This window comes from Miniopterus schreibersii (genome assembly GCF_964146895.1).
Source record: "Miniopterus schreibersii genome assembly, chromosome: 18".
NCBI lineage: Eukaryota > Metazoa > Chordata > Mammalia > Chiroptera > Miniopteridae > Miniopterus > Miniopterus schreibersii.
Window position 1 is genome coordinate 38,136,463 of NC_138121.1, and position 22,093 is coordinate 38,158,555.

Genomic DNA, 22,093 nt, shown 5'->3' on the forward strand with positions numbered 1-22,093 from the left:
TTGCCTCGCTCGCTACAGGGTTCGTCCGTTAGCTCACGTGAGAGTCCGGAAGCGCTCCAGGGCCGGCGTGGGGCGGGTTGGAGCGCGGCGCCCGGCGACGGGGAGCCCGCCCACACCGCGGCGCGCCCCGCCCCCTCACACGCAGGCCACGCCCCTCACACGCAGGCTCCACCCCTCACACAGGCTCCGCCCCTCACACGCAGGCTCCGCCCGACCTCGCGGACGCGCGCGTACCCAGCGGCGCCTCAGTCTGGGCTACGGGACCGGCGGGCGGAGGCCGGGCCGCTGAGGTGCGAGGGGAGGAGCCCGAGCCGCCGCCTCCGCCGCGAGTCGAGCCAAGAGAGTGAAGATGGCCACCAAATCGTGCCCCGAGTGCGACCAACAGGTGGGCGGCGGTTGGCCGCGGAGAGGCCGCGTCGTCGGGTACCGGGACGAGCCGGGGGTGTACGGGCAGCGCGGGGAGCGGGCGGCCGCGGCGGGGCCGGCGCGCACCTGGCGGCCGTGAGACTGGCGAGTGTCCGGCCGGCGGCCGGGCGGCGCGGAAGGGGGCGTGGGCTTGTCCCGGGTCTCCGGGCCGGCTCCGGTGACAGCGGCGGGGTCGTGCCCCGGAGGGAAGGCTCCGCACGCCCCGTGCTGCCCCGCGGGGTGGCTTTGTTCCCCTCCGGCGTGTGCGGGAACCGGGAACCGGGCGGTCCCCGCCGGGCCCTGGGCGGACGCCCACATGTGACAAAAGGGGCCGCAGTGTATTAACGGTTTCCTCTTAAATTTCAATAAATTGCTGATATTAATATGCTTTGTAATAATGTTCATACCCAAATAATCCATCTGGCCTATATTTTTGGTAGAACAGTACTGCATGCTAAGTTCCCATTAAAGCCTGTACTTCTAGGCCCTTTCTCTGAATGGTGTGTATGCTGTACCTTTTTAAAGGGTGAGCTTGTCGTTCCTACCTCTGCGTGGCTTCTTGAATTAACGTCTGTTTTCTGAGCCAAACTCCTCGGGCCATCAGCGGCTGTGGCCGCTGGAGTCGGGTTCAGCCCGACGGGGCCTGACGGGGCCTGACGGGGCCCGGATGTGACGGGAAACGCCGCCTGCGGCGGAACAGCTGCGGGACGCGGCGTGATACGCAGCGCGCCAGGGCCCTCTCGGCTCTGCGAAGGACGCGGGCGGAGAGAACCGGAACCGTGCTATGGCGGCAAGAGCGACTGTCGCTGGGAAATGTCGTTTTCAGCTCCCAAGCAAGACTGTAGCTCCGCAGGTTTCGCAGGGAATGATGCTTATACTTAGGGAAGCCCTAAGCCAGGGCTGGTCACCAGGCGAGATGCCGGCAGGGGTCATGGTTACCATAAGCCGTGTCTCCTAGTAACACAGCGGACATTCCCCCTTTGTCAGACCGGCAGGCAGAGTGCTAGGAGGTTAGCCAAAGGTCCTTCCTCAGGGGTTCCGCTAATCTTTATGTTAACCTTGACAGAGTGTTCTGGTGTATTTCCTTTCCCCTCCTAGAAGCAGGAGATCTCCCCCTGATACTTACTATGGGAACCCAGTTGAGCTCCTGGAGGTAAAACTCACAAAAGTGTGGGGGACACCGTATGACTGGGTCCACCTGGAACTGTATCTCTCAGACTTGTCCACACTGAGCCTTCAGCAATTTTCAGTTACAGTTGAGTTTTTCCTACCCTGACACTGAATTTCTGCTTTGGTAACTTGAGAGTCTCTGTATTCACCTCTCTGGCCAATTTGGGGGGGGGGGGGGGCGTGGTTTGCCCTGGGACCTCATTTCTCCTACAGATCTAAGAAGAGTTGTTAATTTTTCAGTAAGTTCTGCATGGAAGTGGTGACTCCATTTAGAACTGGAAACCACAAGTGTTCAGCATTTTGATGATTGTATCTTTGTATAAGTTTTGAAATCAGGAAATGTAAGTCTTACAACCTTGTTCTTGTTTTAAGATTGTTTGGCTTTTCAGAGTCCCTTGCAAATCCATGTGAATTTTTTAAAAATTTTTATTTGTTGATTTTTAGAGAGAGGAAGGGAAAGAGAGAGAAGCATCGATTTGCTGTTCCACTCAATTATGCATTCATTGGTTGATTCTTGTGTGTGCCCTGACGGGGGATTGAACCCACAACCTTGGTGTATGGGACAATGCCCTAACCAACTGAGCTACCCAGCCATGGCCAATCCATGTGAATTTTAGAATTAGCTTTTCCATTTCCAGAAAAAAAAGAAGGCTATTGAGATTTTTATAAGTATTGCATTGCATCTGTAGATTGATTTGGGAAGTATTGTCATCTTAACAATATTAAGTCCTCCAACTTGTGAACATTGTTGTCTTTCCATTAATTTAGTTCTCTAATTTCTCAACAATGATTTATTTATAGTTTTCATTGTAGAAGTCTTTTTTTAAAAAAAATATATCTTTATTGATTTCAGAGAGAGGAAAGGAGAGGGAGAGAGAGAGAAACATCAGTGATGAGTCATTGATCGAGCCCACAACCCGGGCATGTGCCCTGACCGGGAATCGAACCCTGATCGCCTGGATCCTAGGTCAATGCTCAACTGCTGAGCCACGCCCAGCCGGGCTTCATTGTACAAGTCTTACATTTTGTTGGTTAAATTTATTCCTAATTATTTTTTTGGTGGTCGTATACATAGAATTATTTTCTTATTTTCATTTTTAGATTTATTGCTAGTGTATAGAAATAAAACTGATTTTTGTTTGTTGGTCTTGTATCTTGCAACACTGCTGAATTCTTTCATTAGCCCTAATGTTGTGTGTTTATTTAGGACTTTGTATATATAAGGTCATGTGACCTGTGAATAGGGAGATTTACTTCTCCATTTCAGTTTGGATGCCTTTAATTTCTTCTTCTTGCCTGATTTCTCTGCCTTTCCATTATAGTGTTGAGTAAAAGCAGCAGAAGCAGATATGCATGTTGTTCCTGGTCTTGGGAAGAAAGCTTTCAGTCTTTCCTATTGAGTATGATGTTAGTTGTGGGTTTTTCATAAGTGCATTTTATCATGTTGAGGAAGTTCCCTTCTATTTCTCATTTGTTCAGTGTTTTATCATGAAAGATGAAAGACATTGCTATCATCCAGGAAGTGCTAAGGGATTTAAGAACTTTATGTCAGGAATTGGGATCTAAGACCAAATATTGAACAGAAGATGATCCTAGTGCTCTTATCGCTTATAAAATTGCAAGGCTTGTTGGAGCTCTGTGCCAGGAACCAGGAGGCAGATGTGTGTGTGTGTGTGTGTGTGTGTGTGTGTGTGTGTGTGTGTGTATAAATTTTTTTTAAAAATAATTTTTCTCCCCCTATTATCCCACAATAGTGTTTCTTTTTATTTTTTTCTTTCAGCTTGTTAGTGTCTGGCCCTCTTCCCCTTTCTGGTTTGAACTTCTAGCCTCATTTTCAGTTCTGTTTTTCTCATCAGTAATCAGTTTGTGTCCAAGTGTTATTCTTTCCTTCTTTTGAAATGTCTGTCAAATGTATACTTTAAAAAAAAAATACAGAGGAGGGAAGATGGCGGCACTGTGAGAAGCAGCAGAGCGCCCCCACTCCCAGCCACAGACTTGATTTACTCCTAAAATACTACATAGCCAGCTTGGAGAAACCAGAGAAACATACCTGAATGGACATAGTGTGAGTAGGGAGCACTGAAGAAACATCATAGAGTCTGGTAAGGGGGGAGTGTAGAAAGGGGGAGTCGCCCCTGAAGCCTGTGCTGGGCTCTGAGCCCTGAGACTTGGAGGCTGCGAAGTTCCCTCCCCTCGGGAGTGCAGACCGGCATCCAAAAGCGGGGATCTCATACCTGGATTAGAGGAAGGGGAAGGAGTGCCCTGTGCGGAGGGCAGAGTGACCCAAGGGAGCAGTGAGTCCACGAGGAGGGGAAGGCGCCTTCCTAGGAAACAAAGCTTCTAATGGCAGATGCGACCGGTGTCTAACGCTCCGGGCACTGACCATAGGAAAGGCTCTCCCAAAGCATGTGGCATCTGAGTAGAAAGGGACCAGAGGACTGCACTGAGCAGCTGCACACAAGGACCCTCTGCCTCCCTGTAAGGCATTGGGTTGAGCCCCAGAAAGCATTTGATCTGTGTGGCACGGGGAAGGGGAGGAGAGCCCTCTTGCCCTGAGCTCCCGGTGGGGAGAGTCTGGGATTTGTGACCCACCCTGAGGGGCGCCATGGTGGTGCATGGAGCCACCCCAGCTTTACTGAGATCAGAGGTGAGGGGAGCTGCGTGGAGCTGACTTTGGGTCCCCTCCTGCTGGGTGCTTTGGAGCGTGGTCCGCAGGACCTTGCAGGGGGGACTCTGCTTGTGTATTACTTTGTGCATTTTTGAGTTCTGATCACTGAACTGGCTCCCACCTTCCTGGCTTGCACTGCGGGGACAGACCAGTGGAAGCTTGGATTGGGGTCTGCACAGTAGACTGTTTGAAGGGCGTGCCTTGTGCAACCAGCCAACCAGAGCTGGGAGGGGAGGGGTAGAGCGCCTTCCCCTCCTGCAGCTTGGGAGCACCACCCCCAACAGGAAAGGGGCTGGTCCTGTTCACTGGGGCCCCAGACACACCTGCAGGGCATAGTCCTGAGAGGGAAGGGAGAGCAGCACACGGGAGGACATTACAAGAGTAAGACTCCCAGGGACTGTTGTTTGGGAGCTGGGGGAAAAGCTGAAGCTCCTGCTGGGGCTGGGCAGGCAAAGGGGTCACTGGAATGTTTTTTAATCGAACCACTGGGCCCAGGCTGCTGAAATGGCCCAGACAGAAAAGGCAACAAACTGAAATCAATCTGAAGCTGCAGCAGGCCAGTGCATGGGGAACTAGAATCGGAGAACAGGGAAAGGACTGAGGAGCTGGCTGTGGAGCAGAGACTAACTTCCCCACAGTGAGCGCCTGACAGCGAAACCTCTTAAGTAAGGGGAGTGATATCCTGAGCTACACTCGCCATCCTGCACCCTAAAGACTCTACAGAAGACTCTGGAGCAAGATCAGGCAACTACAGAGTGGCAAAATAGCTGACAAGAGGAGGTGGTCCACAAAGAGCCTCAGATCTACCATCTACCTAACGACACGAGAGCCAAACCTAGACAGCTCCTCACATTGGCTGATATACAAGTACCTCCCAGGAGAACGGAAATCACCATACAAAGCCGTGAGCCGCAGACAACACAAGCTGCCTAGAAGAAACTCACCTGATTGACTTTTTTTTCTTTCTGTTTTTTTTTTTGTTTTGTTTGATTTGAGGGAGTTTTTTTGTTTGTGTGTGTGTTTGTTCTCTTTTCCCCTTAGGAAGAAGAGAAAGGGAAAAAAATTATTTGTTTTTTCATCTTTTTAAATTTTATAATTTTTTAATTAAAAATTTTTAAAAATTTTTTTAGAAAAGAATTTTGTTTTGCTTACCTTGTTTTTTGTTTTGTTCCTCTGTGTTGTTTTGTTTCTTTGCTTTGTTTTGTTTTATCCTTGCTTCTACTATCAAGACTTTCTTGATATTTCCTGCTTAATGACTGGGACTTTATCATTATAGCCGACAAGTTTACTGCTTTCCTCTATAGTTTCCCCCAAATCTCTTTATTGGAGTCCCAACCTGCCTTGGCTTTATCTCTCTCTCTCCTCTTGATCCATGGGCATAACTTTTTTTTTCCTTTTTTTTCTTCTTCTTTTTCTTTCTTTTGTTATCTTCCCTTCTGTCTTCCTGTCTTTTTGTTCGATTGGTAGTTTCTCTTATTCTCTTTATTGTATTTTTATTTTTTCATTTTCAACTATTATCCTATTCCTATTCTCTCCCTTGATTTTTTGCTGGCCCTTCTTCAGAATCTTTTCTCTGCCTCTATTATCTCCCAGCAGCTTCTCTATTTTTTACATTTTAGTTTATTATTATTTTCTAAATTTTCATCACTATTAACAACACTATACTTTCTCTCTCTAAGCTTTACTTTTCTTTCTCTTTTTTAAGCTTTTTTTCCCCCCTCTAGAATTTGTGTTCTCCCTTCACTCTCCCAGTTCTATTTTCACTTGGGTTGTTTTCATTGTGACTGTCAAGATATTTTGTAAGATACCCCTTGTTTCATGGAAGTTTAGTTGTGTATTATCCTGCCTTGCCAGCACCCATACAGCAGTTTACATGACGAGGTTGGGGCTGAGACACACAGCCCACCTAAGAGGAGATCCCTCCCAAGATCTGGTCAACAATAATCTAGACCCAACCACAACAGGAGAACCCAAAGAACCCACAAAACAGATACCCACAAAAGGGACACGCCTAGAGCAAAGAGCTCAGAAGTATAAGGAAAACACGCCTCTGGGCTCCACTGGTCTCACAATACAAAATCCCACCCCACAAGACTGGGAGACAGTAAATATATCTAATATATAGATACAAACACTAAGACCTACCAAAATGGGGAGACAAAGAAACAATCACCAAGTTAAAGAAAAGGAAAAATCGCCGGAAAAAGACTTTGATGAGATGAAGTTAAGCAAGTTATCAGAAACAGAGCTCAGAGTATTGATTATAAAGATGTTCAAGGAACTTAATGAGAAAAACAATGCACTAGATGATAAGATCAAGGACCTTAGTGAAAACATGAAAAAGAGATACATAACATAAACAAAAATCAGAAAGAACGCTGTCTCATATCAAGAATACACTGGAAGGAATTAAAAGCAGGCTCAATGAAGCAGAGGGTAGAATAAGTGACTTAGAAGACAAGGTAGAAAAAAATAAGAGCAGCAAAAAGAAAAAACACTTAAAAAGCATGAGGATAGTCTAGGGAGCTTTGGGACAAAATGAAATGTAACAACATCCGCATCATAGGGGTACCAGAGGGGGAGGAAAGAGAGCAAGGGATAGAGAACTTGATGGAGGAAATAATGATAGAAAACCCCTATGCTGGCAAGGGAGAAAGCCACACAAGTTCAGGAAGCACAGAGGGTTCCAAACAAGGGACCCAAAGACACCCACTCCAAGACACATCATAATTAAAATGGCAAGTGTCAAGGACAAAGAAAAAATATTAAGGGATGCAAGAGAAAAACAAGCAGTGACCTACAAGGGAACCCTCATAAGGCTGACAGCTGATTTCTCAACAGAAACTCTCCAGCCCAGAAGGGAGTGGCATGAAGTTCTCAAAGTAATGAAAAGCAAAAACATGCAACCAAGATTGCTTTATCTAGCAAGGCTATCATTTAAAATTGAAGGTGAAATAAAGAGCTTCCCAGACAAAAAAAGGCTAAAGGTGTTCAGTACCATCAAACCAGCATTCCAAGAAATGCTAAAAGGACTGCTCTAAGAAAAGGAATAGTGAGAGAAAGGTACACCAGCATAAAGGAAAAACTGGCATTAAATAAGTTTATATCAATAGTAACCTTAAATGTAAATGGAATAAATGGTCCAACCAAGAGACATAGGGTAGCTGAATGGATAAGAAAACAGGACCCAAATATATGCTGTCTATAAGACACCCACCTGAGAGCAAAGGACTCACACAGGCTAAAAGTGAAGGGATGGAATAAAATATTCCACGCAAATGGAAAGGAAAAGAAAGCTGGAGTAGAAATACTTATTTCTGACAAAATAGACTACAAAATAAAGACCATAACAAGAGACAAAGATGGTCACTACATAATACTAAAGGGATCAATCCAACAGGAGGAAATAACCCTTATAAACATTTATGCACCCAATATAGGAGCACCTAAATATATAAAAAATTTCTTGGGGGACTTTAAGGGGGAGATTGACAGCAACACAATCATGGTGGGGGACTTTAACGCCCCACTGTCAGCACTGGACAGATTATCAAGACAAAAAATCAACAGGGAAACACAGACCTTAAATGACTCACTAGACCTAATGGATTTAATTGACATTTACAGAACATTTCATCCCAAAGCAGCAGAATACACATTCTTCTCAAGTGCACATGGAACATTTTCAAAAATAGACCACATGTTAGGGCACAAGGCAATTCACTACAAATACAAGAAGATTGAAATCATATCAAGCATCTCGGATCACAATGCCATCAAACTAGAAATCAACAACTATAAAAAAACTAAAAATATTCAAACACCTGGAGGCTAAATAGCATACTATTAAACAATGAATGGGTTACCAATGAGGTCAAGGAAGAAATCAAGCACTTCATGGAAAAAAATGAAAATGAACAGACAACAACCCAAAATCTATGGGACACAGCGAAAGCAGTCCTGAGAGGAAAATTCATAGCATTACAGGCCTATCTCAAGAAACAAGAAAAAGGTTTTATGAACCATCTAACACAACAACTAAAACAGCAAGAAAAGCCCCAAGGAAGTAGAAGGAAGGAAATAATAAAGATCAAAGCAGAAATTAATGACATAGAGACTAAAAAAAAAATACAAAAAAATCAATGAAACCAAGAGCTTGTTCTTTGAAAAGATAAATAAGATTGATGCACTTTTAGCCAGACTCACTAAAAAACAAAGAGGACCCAAATAAAATCAGAAATGAAAGAGGCGATATAACAACTGACCCAACAGAAATACAAAGGATTATAAGAAAATACTATGAGCAACTATATGCCAACAAACTGGACAACATGGGTGAAATGGACAAATTCCTAGAAGCATATAACCTTCCAAAGCTGAATTAAGAAGAGGCAGAAAACCTTAATAGGCCGATGACAACTAATGAAATTGAAGCAGTAATCAAAAAACTCCCAGCAAACAAAAGTCCTCGACTAGATGGATTTACAGGTGAGTTTTACCAAACATTCAAAGAAGAATTAACACCTATTCTATTCAAACTATTCCACAAAATTCAAAAGGAGGAAAAACTCCCAAACTCTTTATGAGGCCAGCATCATCCTAATCCCAAAACCAGATAAAGACACTACAAAGAAAGAAAATTACAGGCCAATATCCCTGATGAACATAGATGCTAAAATCCTCACTAAAATACTAGCAAACCAGATCCAGCAATACCTTAAAAAGATCATACACCATGACCAAGTGGGATTTACTCTGGGGATGCAAGGCTGGTACAACATCCGCAAATCAATAAATGTGATACATAAACAAAATGAAGGGCAAAAATCATATGATCATATCAATAGATGCAGAAAAAGCATTCGACAAAATCCGGCACCCATTTCTGATAAAAACTCTCTGCAGAATGGGAATAGAGGGATCATACCTCAACATAACAAAGACCATATATGACAAACCTACAGCCAACATCATACTCAATGGTCAAAAACTAAAACCATTTCTCTTAAATCAGGAACAAGACAAGGATGTCCACTTTCACCATTCTTATTCAACATGGTACTGGAAGTCCTAGCCACAGCCATCAGACAGGAGGAAAACATAAAAGGATCCAAATTGGAAAGGAGGAAATGAAACTGTCATTATTTGCAGATGACATGATATTGTACATAGAAAACCCTAAAGACTCCATCAAAGTACTACTAGATTTGATAAACGAATTTGGCAAGGTAGCTGGATACAAAATCAACATCCAGAAAGTTCACCAACAATGAACTTTCAGAGAGAGAAAAACTAAAAAAAAAAAAAAATACCATTTACCATTGCAACTAAAAAAATAAGATACCTAGGAATAAACTTAACCAAGGATGTGAAAGACCTGTACTTGGAAAACTACAGGACACTGGAAAAAAAAAAAAAATAGAGGAAGATATAAACAAATGGAAGAATATACCAGGCTCATGGATTGGAAGAATTAATATCATTTAAATGTCCGTACTACCCAAAGCAATTTATAAATTCAGTGCAATTCCTATTGAAATACCATCAGCATATTTCACAGATCTAGAACAAACATTTCAAAATTTATATGGAACCAAAAAAGACCCCGAATAGTAGCTGCAGACATCTTGAGAAAAAAGAACAGAGTGGGAGGGATCACATTACCGGACATCAAACTGTACTACAAAGCCATTGTAATCAAAACAGCCTGGTATTGGTACAACAACAGGCATATAGATCAATGGAACAGAACAGAGACCCCAGAAATAGACCCACGTCATTCTATTTGACAAAGGAGGCAAGAGCATACAATGGAGTAAAGACAGTCTCTTCAATAAGTGGTATTGGGAAAATTGGACAGATACATGCAAAAAAGTGAAACTAGACCACCAACTTTCACCATACACAAAAGTAAACTCAAAATGGATAAAAGTCTTAAATATAAATCGTGAAACCATAAGAATCCTGGAAGAAAACATAGGCAGTAGAGTCACAGACATCCCACATAGTGGAATTTTCACTGATACATCTCCTAGGGTAAGAGAAACAGAAGAAAAAATAAACAAATGGGACTACATCAAACTAAAAAGCTGCACAGCAAAAGAAAACAGCCTCAAAATACAAAGGAACACCATGGTCTGGGAAAACATATTTGCCGAGGATGCATCTGATAAGGAGCTAAAATTTCCAAAGTGGACAAAACTCATACTACTCAGCAAGAGGAAGACAACCAACCCAATTAAGAAATGGGCAAAGGACCTGAATAGACACATACGGATGGCCAAGAGACACATGAGAAAATGCTCGACGTCGATAATCATCAGAGAGATGCAAATTAAAACCACAATGAGGTATCACCTCACACCTGTCAGAATGGCTTCATCAACAAACCAACAAACGACATGTGCTGCCGAGGGTGTGGAGAAAGGGGAACCCTGGTGCACTGCTGGTGGGAATGCAGACTGGTGTAATCAATATGGAAAACAGTATGGAGTTTCCTCAAAAAATTAAAAATGGAGCTGCCTTTTGACCCAGTGATCCCATTTCTAGGAATATATCCTAAGAAATCTGAAACACTAATCAGAAAGAATATATGCACCCCGATGTTCATAGCAGCCCAGTTTACAATAGCTAAGATCTGGAAACAGCCCAAGTGCCCATCAATTGATGGATGAAAAAGCTGTGGGACATTTACACCATGGAATACTACGCAGCTGTAAAGACGAAGGATCTCATACCCTTTGGGACAGTATGGAGGGACCTGGAGAAAATTATGCTAAGGGAAATAAGCCAGGCAGAGAAAGACAAACATCACATGATCTTGCTTATATGTGGAATCTAAAGAACTTAATAAACTGATGAACAGAATAGATTCAATGACGTGGAAGCATAAATCAGACTGACGAATGTCAGAGGGATGGAGGAGGGCGGGTCGGTGGAGGGGGAGAAATTAACCAAAGAATTTATATGCGTATATGCACAACCCAAGGACACAGACAATGGTGGGGAGAGGGACTGGGGAGAGGCATGGGACAGGGTGGAATGAGTCATTGGTGAGAAAAAGGGACATCTGTAATATTTTAAACAAACAAACAAAAATACAGGTGTGCTCTCCCTCCTGGGAGTACTCCCATATCTTTCCCCTCCTCCTCCCTCTCTTCTTCCCCAACAGGGGTGCATCGCCTAAACTCTAATGAACCCCATGAGGCTTGCAACCAGGGCAGCAATGGGCAGTGGCAGTTTGTCCCCAGCAAACCACCTGAACCTCTCCCCCAAGACCCACTTTTGTTTGACTTCTTAGTGAGCCAAAGCAGCCCATCCTGGGCTCATTTCCCCCACCTAGTCTGTCTTCTATTATCCTATGTCCTTCCTTATTTCACTGTCCTCAGCTTTAATAAATGTCCTCTAAAATTAAAAAACAAAAAAAATACATTGCTCCTGCCAGCATAGCAGAACAGGCCAACAGCCTCTCATCCTGGGATTAATGTAATAATTTCCTAAACTAGTACCTTTCTTCTGGTCCAATCCATGCTGTAACTATTCTGACACTGACATTTTAGGAAATGATTTTTGTACTTCACATTTTAGCATTATTAAACATTTGCTATATGCATGAAACTGTAAAGGACCATGAGAATTTTTATCTCAGTTTGTATGAGTTTAAATATAATTGTGATTTCTTCTTTCAAATTACTTATTTATTTATTTTAAATAAGTTGGTCTTTTTTTTTTTTAATATATCTTTATTGATTACAGAGAGAGGAAAAGAGTGGGAGGGAGAGAGACAGAAACATCAGTGATGAGAGTCATTGATCAAGCCCGCAACCGGGCATGTGCCCTGACCGGGCATTGAACCCTGATCGCCTGGATCCTAGGTCGACACTCAACCGCTGAGCCAAGCCCAGCCGGGCTCAAGTTACTTATTGTTTAGTTGAAGAGACCACAGAAACAGTTGAGAAGTTTAATAAATAATAAAATTTAATATATTTTTTCTCTTTTTTCCCCCCTCTAGGTTCCTGTTGCATGTAAATCTTGTGGTTATGTGTTTATTAATAGGAAACTTCTAAAAAGAAAACATTCAGAGAAATCATCACCTTACAGGTAATTGCAAGTTTACTATCTTTCCATGTTTATGGTTTCTATTATATGGCTTAAAATTAATTTTTGTGAATTGCTGAAGTTATAATATTAAAATCTTTGAGCCCTGGCTGATGTTGCTCAATTGGTTTTGCATCATTCTATGTATCTCGAGGTTGCTGGTTCGATTCCTGGTCAGGGCACATGCCTGGGTTTCGAACCCTTTTCCCAATAGGGTGCGTGCAGAAGGCAACCAATCTATGTTCCTCTCCCCCTCTCCCTTTTTTTTTTTATTGTTGGCACTATTACATATGGGACAGTTCTTTAAGGTTTTTCTATTGATTTTTAGAGTAAGAGGAAGGGAGAGGGAGAGAGAGCAAGAAACATCGATCAGTTGCCTCTTGCACACCCCCCACCATACCAGCCAGAGCTGGAACAGTTCTTCTTTACAGTAGAATTTCAATTAATAACTGTGGAAGAATTGAGGATAATAGAAAATCAGCACTAGCTAAATAGTAATACTTATTGCAGACAAGATTTACCAATGGATGGTAAAATTGATTAGTGAAAATTTGAGGAGAAATAAAATTTGTATAGAATCAAACTATTGCCCCCAGATCTTCATTAACCACAAAGGGGAAGATAAGAACTTTACAGGGATGAAACCTGTCAAAATTTACCTTAATCAGGGATTAAGGTGAACATCACAATAATAAAACATATTGACATCATGAAACCTGTGATAATGCACTGATAAGGGTACATCAATTTTGTGAATTCTTTTGTGAATCATTAGAAAACATCAGCTAAAAACAATAAGAAGAAAAAAAGAAAGAAAACATCAGCCAAATTCAAATGAGATACATTTGACAAAAGAATCAACCGATCAGTATTCTGCAAAAGAGTCAAGGTCATGCCCGTCCGGGCATGGCTTAGCAGTTGAGCCTCGACCTAGGATCCAGGAGATCGAGGTTCGATGCCCGGTCAGGGCACATGCCTCGGTTGAGGGCTCGATCCCCAATGACTCGTTCATCATGGGTGTCTCTCTCTCTCTCTCTCTCCCCCTCTCCTTTCCTCTCTCTGAAATCAATAAAGATATATATAAAAATTTTTAAAAAAGAGTCAAGGTCATGAAAGATGACGGAAGACTGAGGCACTGTCAGAGGTTGGAGGAGACTAAGGAGACAGGACAAGTAACTATAATGTGGAATTTCTTTTACAATCGCCTGTTTTTTGCCTAATGGAATCTGTTTTCTCTTTGAACTTTTGAGGCATGTTTTAAAATATCTTATTTTAACTTGTCTTAAAATGTCTTTGTTTTAGATTGTTCCATTATTTGTATGTTGTTCTGAGGTATGAATCCTCATGTGACCCCCTCATCACAGTGGTTTTGAGCCTCCTCTCACTTATGCATTTGGGAACTTCTTTTGCTTTTGGATTTAGGTCTGTATTAAAACAAGTTTTGTCTTTTGGTTGTAGCTTAACCAGCATGTTTGTTTGAAGTGGAAGAGGTGGCTTCATGCATCAGTTAAATCTATATCAACAGGAAACCTTTCTTCTCAACTTCTGTTCCATTTAGGAACAACAGGGTAAATTGCTTTCAGTATATTAAGGACTAAAATAAAACTACTCACTTTCCTAATATTATCTTATAGTTGCAATACATATTTTTTGGTTTTTGGTAACAATATATTATGGTTGAGGTCAGATTTTTTCCTGCTCTTGTCATAGAAGATTAATTATTGACTTATTTGAAATAACTTAATTTAGAATTTAAGCAAGGATATTTTACCATCTTAGAAGCAGAGGGGAGGAAAAAAAGAAAAATTGCTATGGAGGGATATATACTTATAATGGGCTGGAATTAAAACTATTGAAAAAGAAATCTTCCCCATACTGCCCAACAATTTACCCAAATATTGTCCAGAATTGGGTTATGCTGAATCTCTTCCCCTCTTTTTAAAAACCTCTGATGGGTTTAGGAAACGTGTGTTACGGTTGCATTTTAAACAGTACACTAGGCAGTGGACTCTAGTGCCATTTAGAATACATGACTGCTGGGGTAAGGTGCTAACATAGGCGAGCAGTTCTTTCACGTCCCTAAAATATATTATTTTTATTCATCTACACCAAAATTAAGTATGAAGCCGGGAGCAGTGAAATAGGCAAAAGAAGATAAAGAGGTCATGAAGTAGCAGTCATTCAGACCATATGAGACAGGGAAGAGGAAGACCTAAAAATTCTCTGTCAGAAAACATAAGAAACAGGTATTTGTTAGCCCATTATGGGAGAATTTTTTCCAATCATCAAACTGATTTGTCTTAATTTGATAGCACTGAATTTAAAAACACAACTTATATCTTAGTTCAAAAGCATTTCTTCTATGGTAGATGCTTATAGAATTACTGGCAATTGTATTCCTATTGGGAAACCTAAAGACTTAAAAGTAACATCCACCTGATAGAAACTGATGACAGCAGAGAGCAGTGATCAAAACACTTATCCTCCAAATGAGATTGCTGATACTTCACCAGTTAAAACTTAACCATGACAGTCAAGTTGATATCAGTCTGTTTTCAATTGTGTTGTTTAGTATTCATAGTGATGATATGCTCTTCAGTTTTCTTTGATGATTGAGTTCTTATTGTTTATTTTCTCCACAGAAGTGAAAAATACCATGTCTTTGAAAGATTTGCGAATACTTTTTTTATATGAATTTAAACTAGGACATAGTGCAGCCACAGCAAGTAGAAACATCATTTCTGTCTTTGGAGAAGGCTATGTTAGTGAAAGGACTATCTGGTGGTCGTTTGAAAAATTTCGGTCTGGAGAGCTGAGTCTGAAAAACGAGCCTCGAGGAAGACCCAGGTCTGTTTTAAATGAAGATGAGTTGAGAGTCATGGTGGAAGCTAACCGCAAAACAGCAATTCGAGACCTTGCAGTAGACTTAGGAGTTTCTGCTACAACAATTTCTGTACACCTGGCTGCAATCGGAAAGGTGAAAAAATTGGACAAGTGGGTAACAGCAGTTGATGGACGATCATAAACTGAGATGGTTAAAGATATGCTCCTTAAGATTTGAAAGAGCAGAGACCCTATGAGAGCATCATAAGCTGTGACAAAAAATCAAAAGTTATCTGGACAGTGATTGGATGTTGATGAAGTTCCCAAATGTGTTAAAACTATCGTTCAGCCAAAAATGGACTTGGTAACTGTTGGTGGTATGCAAAAAGGGTATTTCATTACTGCTTTAAAAAAAAATTTTTATCATTGAAAGTATTACAGATGTCCCCCTCTTTTCCCCCATTGACCTCTTCCACCCTGCCCCCGCACCCCCCAGGCCTTCACCACACTATTGTCTGTGTCCCTGGGCTAAACATATATGCATATAAGTTCCCTGGTTAATCACTTCCCCACCCACCCACCCATCCCTGCCTTCCCTCTGAGAGTCCTCAGTCTGTTCCATGCTTCTATGTCTCTAGATCTATTTTGTTCCTCAGTTTATTTTGTCCATTAGATTCCACATATGAATGAGATAATGTGATACCTGTCTTTCTCTGACTGGCCTATTTTGCTTAGCATAATATTCTCCAGGCCTCATTACTGCCTTTTAACCCAAACTGCTTTTACTGTTTTAAAACTAACAGTAGCATCGTCAAGCAGTTGAAATCATGTATGCAAATCACTCTGAAAGCACTCTGCATTGGTCAGCAGGTGTGAACCTGTCATTTCCAGGACAACATTTGACCACAGATACCACAAACCACTGTGGGGAGGTAACTGAATTGGGCTAAGAAATATAGCACATCTATCATACTCACCTGACTTTTTTCATCAGATTACCACCATTTTTGTCATTTGTAACTCTAAGAAACAGAACATTCTCCAATCAAGAAGAGTAATTGAAGGAATTGAATATATTTTAACAATACTGAATTTTATAAACGTGGTATATATCATTTAATACTTGGGGAAATTTATCATTTGAGGAAAGCAGTTAATGCTATTAGTGCATATTTTGGTTGATTAAAGCTGCTGTTTTTCTCAAAAATGTAACATTTTCATTTTGACCTACAAAAAGGCAATTTCATATGGTTCAACTTGGTAATTCCCCAGACCCTGGCAATACTGAAAGGTATCGTAGATACGAAAACTACAAGCTGCTCCTGAGGTTTGGGGCTTCTTCATTGGAGGACTGTGAAGCAACCCACAGAGCACATTAGTTTGTGTGTAAAAGATGCTTAAGAGTTGTCCATGCAGAGACCTAGGTAAAGAGTGTTCAGGGAGATGAGAGGCCTTATCAAAGGCTCTCAGGCTCTCAGAACATATTTTTGAATAAATGAAAGCATGTTTCTAACATCAAAAGCCATGCGCAAAGTAGACGTGTTTCAGTGATGCTTTTGGACTATAATACTTCTTTCATGTGTTTTCTATATTTTCAAAAATTGTAGGTGGCTTATCAGAGACCTCTTAATTTTGTAGCTAGGTTGCAGTTCCTCCTTGTGGCATCCAGGGATAGAGTTGGGATATAGATACTGGTATGGTCCTCTTCCTGCCTCTCTCCCTCCCGACAGCCTGCTATGTCTGTTCCATTAAGGAGAGTAAAGAAATCCTAAAAGGTGAGGTAAGAGGATATCCTGAAATGGATCTTACCTGGAGAGAGACAGACAGGGAGGGAGAGGAATGGAGGGAGAGAGGGAATGGAAATCCCCTAAAGTAGCATTGACTGCGAGCCCAAGGACTAAGGACCATGGGATGCTTTACTGCAAATTTTAAAAAAGTCCCCTCGTTTGCGAAGAAGCAGTCCTGCACTATGACACAGGCTTGGTGAGCAGAGTGCTGGATGCTTCCAGTCCTAATTTACTCCCTGGCTCGATGCCCTGGTCTGGAGTCACCTCATTCTACTGCTCCATCCGTGGGTTTGTCAAGGAAACTACTCAGGGTTTGTGTGGACTCTTGCTTACTCCTGAGAGAGTGAAGCTTCTGATTTAGCTCAGACTGATAGAGTAACAGGGCTAAGACCAGAAGTGTGGAAAGGACTTTATTCCAAAAGCAGCACAGTATGAGGCTTGGCCAGTGTGGAGGGAAGTGGCGTGGTATAGTTACTTAGTCTGGATGGCAGTTTTATGGCCGTGCATCCTTTCCTCAGTTCTCAGACCCCGTCACACTTCCAGAGCTGGATGCTGGGCTTTGGTAAAAAACAATCAGTGGATTTCCTTGTCCAGCCCAAATGAATGGTTCAGGGATGGTTAGGAAGCCCAGACAGAAGCAGTGAGAGGTGATGAGACAGGAAAAGGAACAGATACAGGATGCTGAGTTATCCCAGTGACCTGCCCTCCCACCTCCAACAAGGGGAGTGGACCCGACAGAAATGGGCCGTGTTGCTCTTGTGAGCACACAGATCCAGCTGGGCCTGAAACTGGTATACTATTAGTATATCTTGGTTATGTGAGTCAGTAAATACCCTTTTTGCTTAAGTCATTTTGAGTTGGATTTTCTCTTTTGACAAATGAAAGATTCCTAACTGATATGCTTCCTGAGCCTTAAAATGAGGCTAATGGTACCCACCTTGAAGGGTTTGGGGAGGAAGGACAATTAATGGAAAGCACAGGCACAGAGTAGATGTCTGATAAATAGTATTTAATGCTATGAGGAAAAAGCAAAGGAGGTAAAGAAAGGTGTGGGACCCCCAGGGTGCCCCCTCTGTGTCCAGGGCAGGCTAGCAGGGCTGAATGCAGTGCTCAGCAAAGGCTGACACCTGGCTTGGACTGACCAGGGTACCCAGCTGTGAAGGAGAGCTGGCCTTTCTTGAGTCACTTTGAACCTGTGGCTTTCCTGCAATGAGTGCTCCTTCACCCAGTGCGCTATTGGCTGCATAGGAGGAAAAGGAAGCCCTCTTTCAGGACAGAGGAGGCTTCCCATCTTCTTTGTACCTTCCCCCCCCCCTTTTTAATAATGGATTATAACTTTTTGAAAATATGGAGTGTAAATGTGAACAGAACACAAAATGACTACATTTCATCACTGTGATGATCATCTCCATTGCCTTAGAAAAGTAGGAACTACAGCTTTAAGTTTAAGTTTAGGAGCTATGTTGGATTTTCAAGAAAAATGAGAAATTTTATATACACAAAGACTGGCCAAGCATCCCAATGCACTCATTCTCCTTTCCCAGAAAAGAAAGCAAGCTGTAAAAAGCTCCTTGATAGAAACTTTGGTTTGAGTGTCAAAATAAAGGAGTGGAGATGGAGGCTGCTACATCTCACCCCCTCCATTAAACTCCCCCATCCCCTTATTTCCCTGAGGTAGACTGGATCCTAATTATAAAAGGGACTAAAAAGTGGCTTCGAATAGCCATTTTGGTTCATCAAGTACATAATACCTGTTATTAAAGAAGCTCCTGCCTGGCCTAATTGCTTATTGTGACATGAGCACCCGCAGCCATTGGAGCAGCACTCAGGAAAAATCCTAAGCAAAGTTAGAAATAGCAGCAGAAGTCCATGGAAAGTGAACTCTCCAAGCATCCTTCCTCAGTATGTTGGATTCTTTCTTCTTCTGTTGGTGCTTCAGGCACAATAGCCTTCTTTCATTTCCTTTGATCTCAGTTAATTTGCCCATGATGTGCTTTCTGTCTGAATGTTTGCTGCTACTCTTCACCTTATTAACTCTCCATCATGTACTTTTCCTCCAGGAAGTCTTCCCTGATTGCCCCAACCCAACCCCACTACAGGTCAGGTCCCCTTGACCATAGCCTTAGAGCCCCAGTATTGTTCCTTCACAGTTGTGATCATAATAGTAACATATTTATTTGTATGATAATACATGTTTCTCTATCTTCTTTGCTATGTTATAAGATTCCCAACAGCAAGGACTTTGTTTTTTTGCTCATAAGATCATACCCCCATCAAGGGCACAAGATCTAGCACATAGTAGGTAAACAGTAAATGTTTGTTCAAGGAATGAATAAATGCAAGGGCCAGTTTCATCCACTTTGTAGAAAACCTTTGCTATGTTATCATTGTCAGTAAGAGTTATGTTTTACAGCAAATAATTAAAAACTCAACAGTGGCTTAAGTAAGTAGGTTTTGTCTTCTGTAACTTAGGAAAATTTTCAAACATACAAAATACTTGAATTTTACAGTGATCACCTGTATGACAACCACCTAGGTTGTATCATTGACATTTTACTCTACATGCTTTTACTTATCTACCTGTGTAGCCTTTTTTTTCTTTTCTTTTTGATGCATTTCAATGTAAGTTATTGGCATTAATACATTTTACCTTAAATACTTTAGCATGCGTGTCATTACCTAGAGTTCATATCTGCTTACGGTTCCTGTTGAGGTAAAATTTAAATTCAATAAAATGCCCAAATCTCAAGTATATTATTCAATACATTTTGACAAATGCAAACATTTGTGCAACATAGTCCCTATTAAGATACAGGCTAGTTCCCCAGCTGGCGTGGCTCAGCAGCTGAGCATCGACCTAGGATCCAGGAGATGGAGGTTCAGTTCCTGGTCAGGACACATGCCTGGGTTGTGGGCTCCATCCCCAGCAGGGGGCATGCAGGAGGCAGCCGATCAATGACTGTCATTGTTGATGTTTCTCTCTCTCCCTCTCCCTTCCTCTTTGGAATCAATAGACATCTTTAAAAAAAAAGACACAGACTAGTACCATCAGCTCAAATTTCCTTCACACCCCTTTCGTTTTATTCTCACCCGTACCCCCCAAGGGGCAAACACTGCTCTAATTTTTCCTACCATAGCATGGTTTTGCCTGTCCTAGACCTGCATGTAAGTGAAATCATATGTATGTGCTCTTTTGTGTAAGACTTTTTTACTAAGCATGTTTTTGAGATTCATCCATTTTGTATCAATATTTTTTTTTTTAAAGCTGATTAGCATATTAAATGAATATGCCATAATTTGCTTACCTATCTGTTTGATAAACATTTGTGTGTGTCTTCCCCCAGATTGGGCCTATTATGAATAAAGCTGTTATGAGTCTTCTTGCAGAGTCTTCTTGTGGACATACGTTTTCATTTGTCTTGGATAAATACCTAAGATCGGAGAACCTGGGTCATAGGCTATGTGCATATTTTGTTTTCCTAGATATTTTCCCAAAGTGATTACACTATGTTTATACCCCACTCTCAGTAACATTGGATGTTATTAGTCTTTTGAATTTTATCCTGGTGGGTGTGGAGCTGTATCTTATTTTGAGCTGTTTTCCTCCTCACGTTATAAGGAATTTAGGGATGCAGGCCGTGACTGGGGTAGCCACGCAACAATGCCGCTGGGGACCCAGGCACTTTCTAGCTTTCTGCTCATCCTTCTTAGTGGATCGATCGTAATTCCGCGCATGGCCCCTGGGGTAGGCAGCCTCCGAGGTGGCTCTCAGCACCCCTGCTTCTTGCTGCTTTGTCCTGTGTAATTCCCTGTCATGGGGTGTGGGCTGGACTTAGTGGCTTCTTTCTACTAGAATTCGCAAGAGATGGGATGCCGTTTCGGAGATTAAGTTATAAAAAGCATGTGGCTTCTGTCGCATATGTTCTTTCTGGTTCTATCTTAGATCACTCATTCTAGGAGGAGTTAGTTGCCATGTTGGGAGACAGCTCTGTGAAGAGCCCAGTGATGAGGGACTGGGGCCTGCCAACGATCCAGCGAGTGAGTGTAGAAGTGGACTTCCCCCTTGTTGAGCATTCAGATGTAAAGACCCTGCAGAGCTGAATATGGCCCACCTCTCCCGCCTTAACTCTGCCCTGCACTTAGTGTATCCTTAATGCCAAACTCCCCTTGCTTACACTGCCCATCCGCCTGGTGGGTCTTCATCTTTCGTAAGTCTTCACCTTTGATCGGGCAATTCCACCTCACATACTTAGGGATTCAGCTTGGAGACAACTCTTCTAGAAAGCCTTCTAGGACCACCAACTCCCTCAACAGTGGGTCAGGTGGCCTCCTCAGTAGCTGTGTACAAATCCTTTTCCCTTTTGGGGAGGAAACATCCAATTTTCTACTAGGTTGACCTAGTAGGAATTCAAATAATACAATAGGATAGAGAATGAAAAACAAGTCTTCCTCCTATCCCTGCGGTGTTCTGTATCTTATTTTTCCAGTGAACTATTTTGGAGGCCATTTTATCACTTCACATAGATCTATCACATTCTTTTGAGGAGCTGCAATAATAATTCTGTTGTGTGCATACCTTAATTTGCTCAAGCAATTTGTTGATGCACACCTGGGCTGTTTCTGATACTGCTCTGATAAGCAATGTTGCAAACTGCAACATCTTCGCACAAATGGATTTGGGTGGAGAATATCTTCAAGTTCTTAGGGATTGGATTGCTAGGTCAAGGGCTAGGTGGATCTTAAATTTTGATAAATCGTTCTAGTCAACAGATTTACCCTTCCCATCAACAACCCAACTCCACTGGATTCGAATGATAGGTCGTCTGCACTAGACTGCGTGTTTTTTAGGGCAGCACTTCCTACCACTTGCATTTGTGGGGCAGAATTGGCCCTCAATAAATATTTGACAAGGACTATTGTATCTCGCGGCGCCGGCTCCAGGGCCTGGAATATAGTAGATTCATCAAATGTCCACAACTCCTCAACGATTAGAGTTGCTAACAGCTACTGAAGTTAACTAAATGCTAGGACCTATGCTGAGCGATTTGCTTTCCACCCCTTCTGTGTCGTTCCCGTTCTCCTCCCCCCGCTCGGGGGGCGTGCCCAGCACCTATCTGTATTCTGTACACTTATTGGTCGAGCC

The 22,093-nt window shown here is 42.3% G+C and overlaps 1 long non-coding RNA gene across 1 annotated transcript; it reads left to right on the plus strand.

Moving 5' to 3' along the window:
- Positions 1-206: 206 nt before the first annotated feature.
- LOC308547867 lies at positions 207-20,330 on the plus strand. The gene is made up of 4 exons (XR_013997562.1): positions 207-385; positions 12,255-12,343; positions 13,799-13,908; positions 14,983-20,330. It is a non-coding gene; the product is annotated as an uncharacterized lncRNA (long non-coding RNA).
- The last annotated feature ends 1,763 nt before the right edge of the window (positions 20,331-22,093 follow it).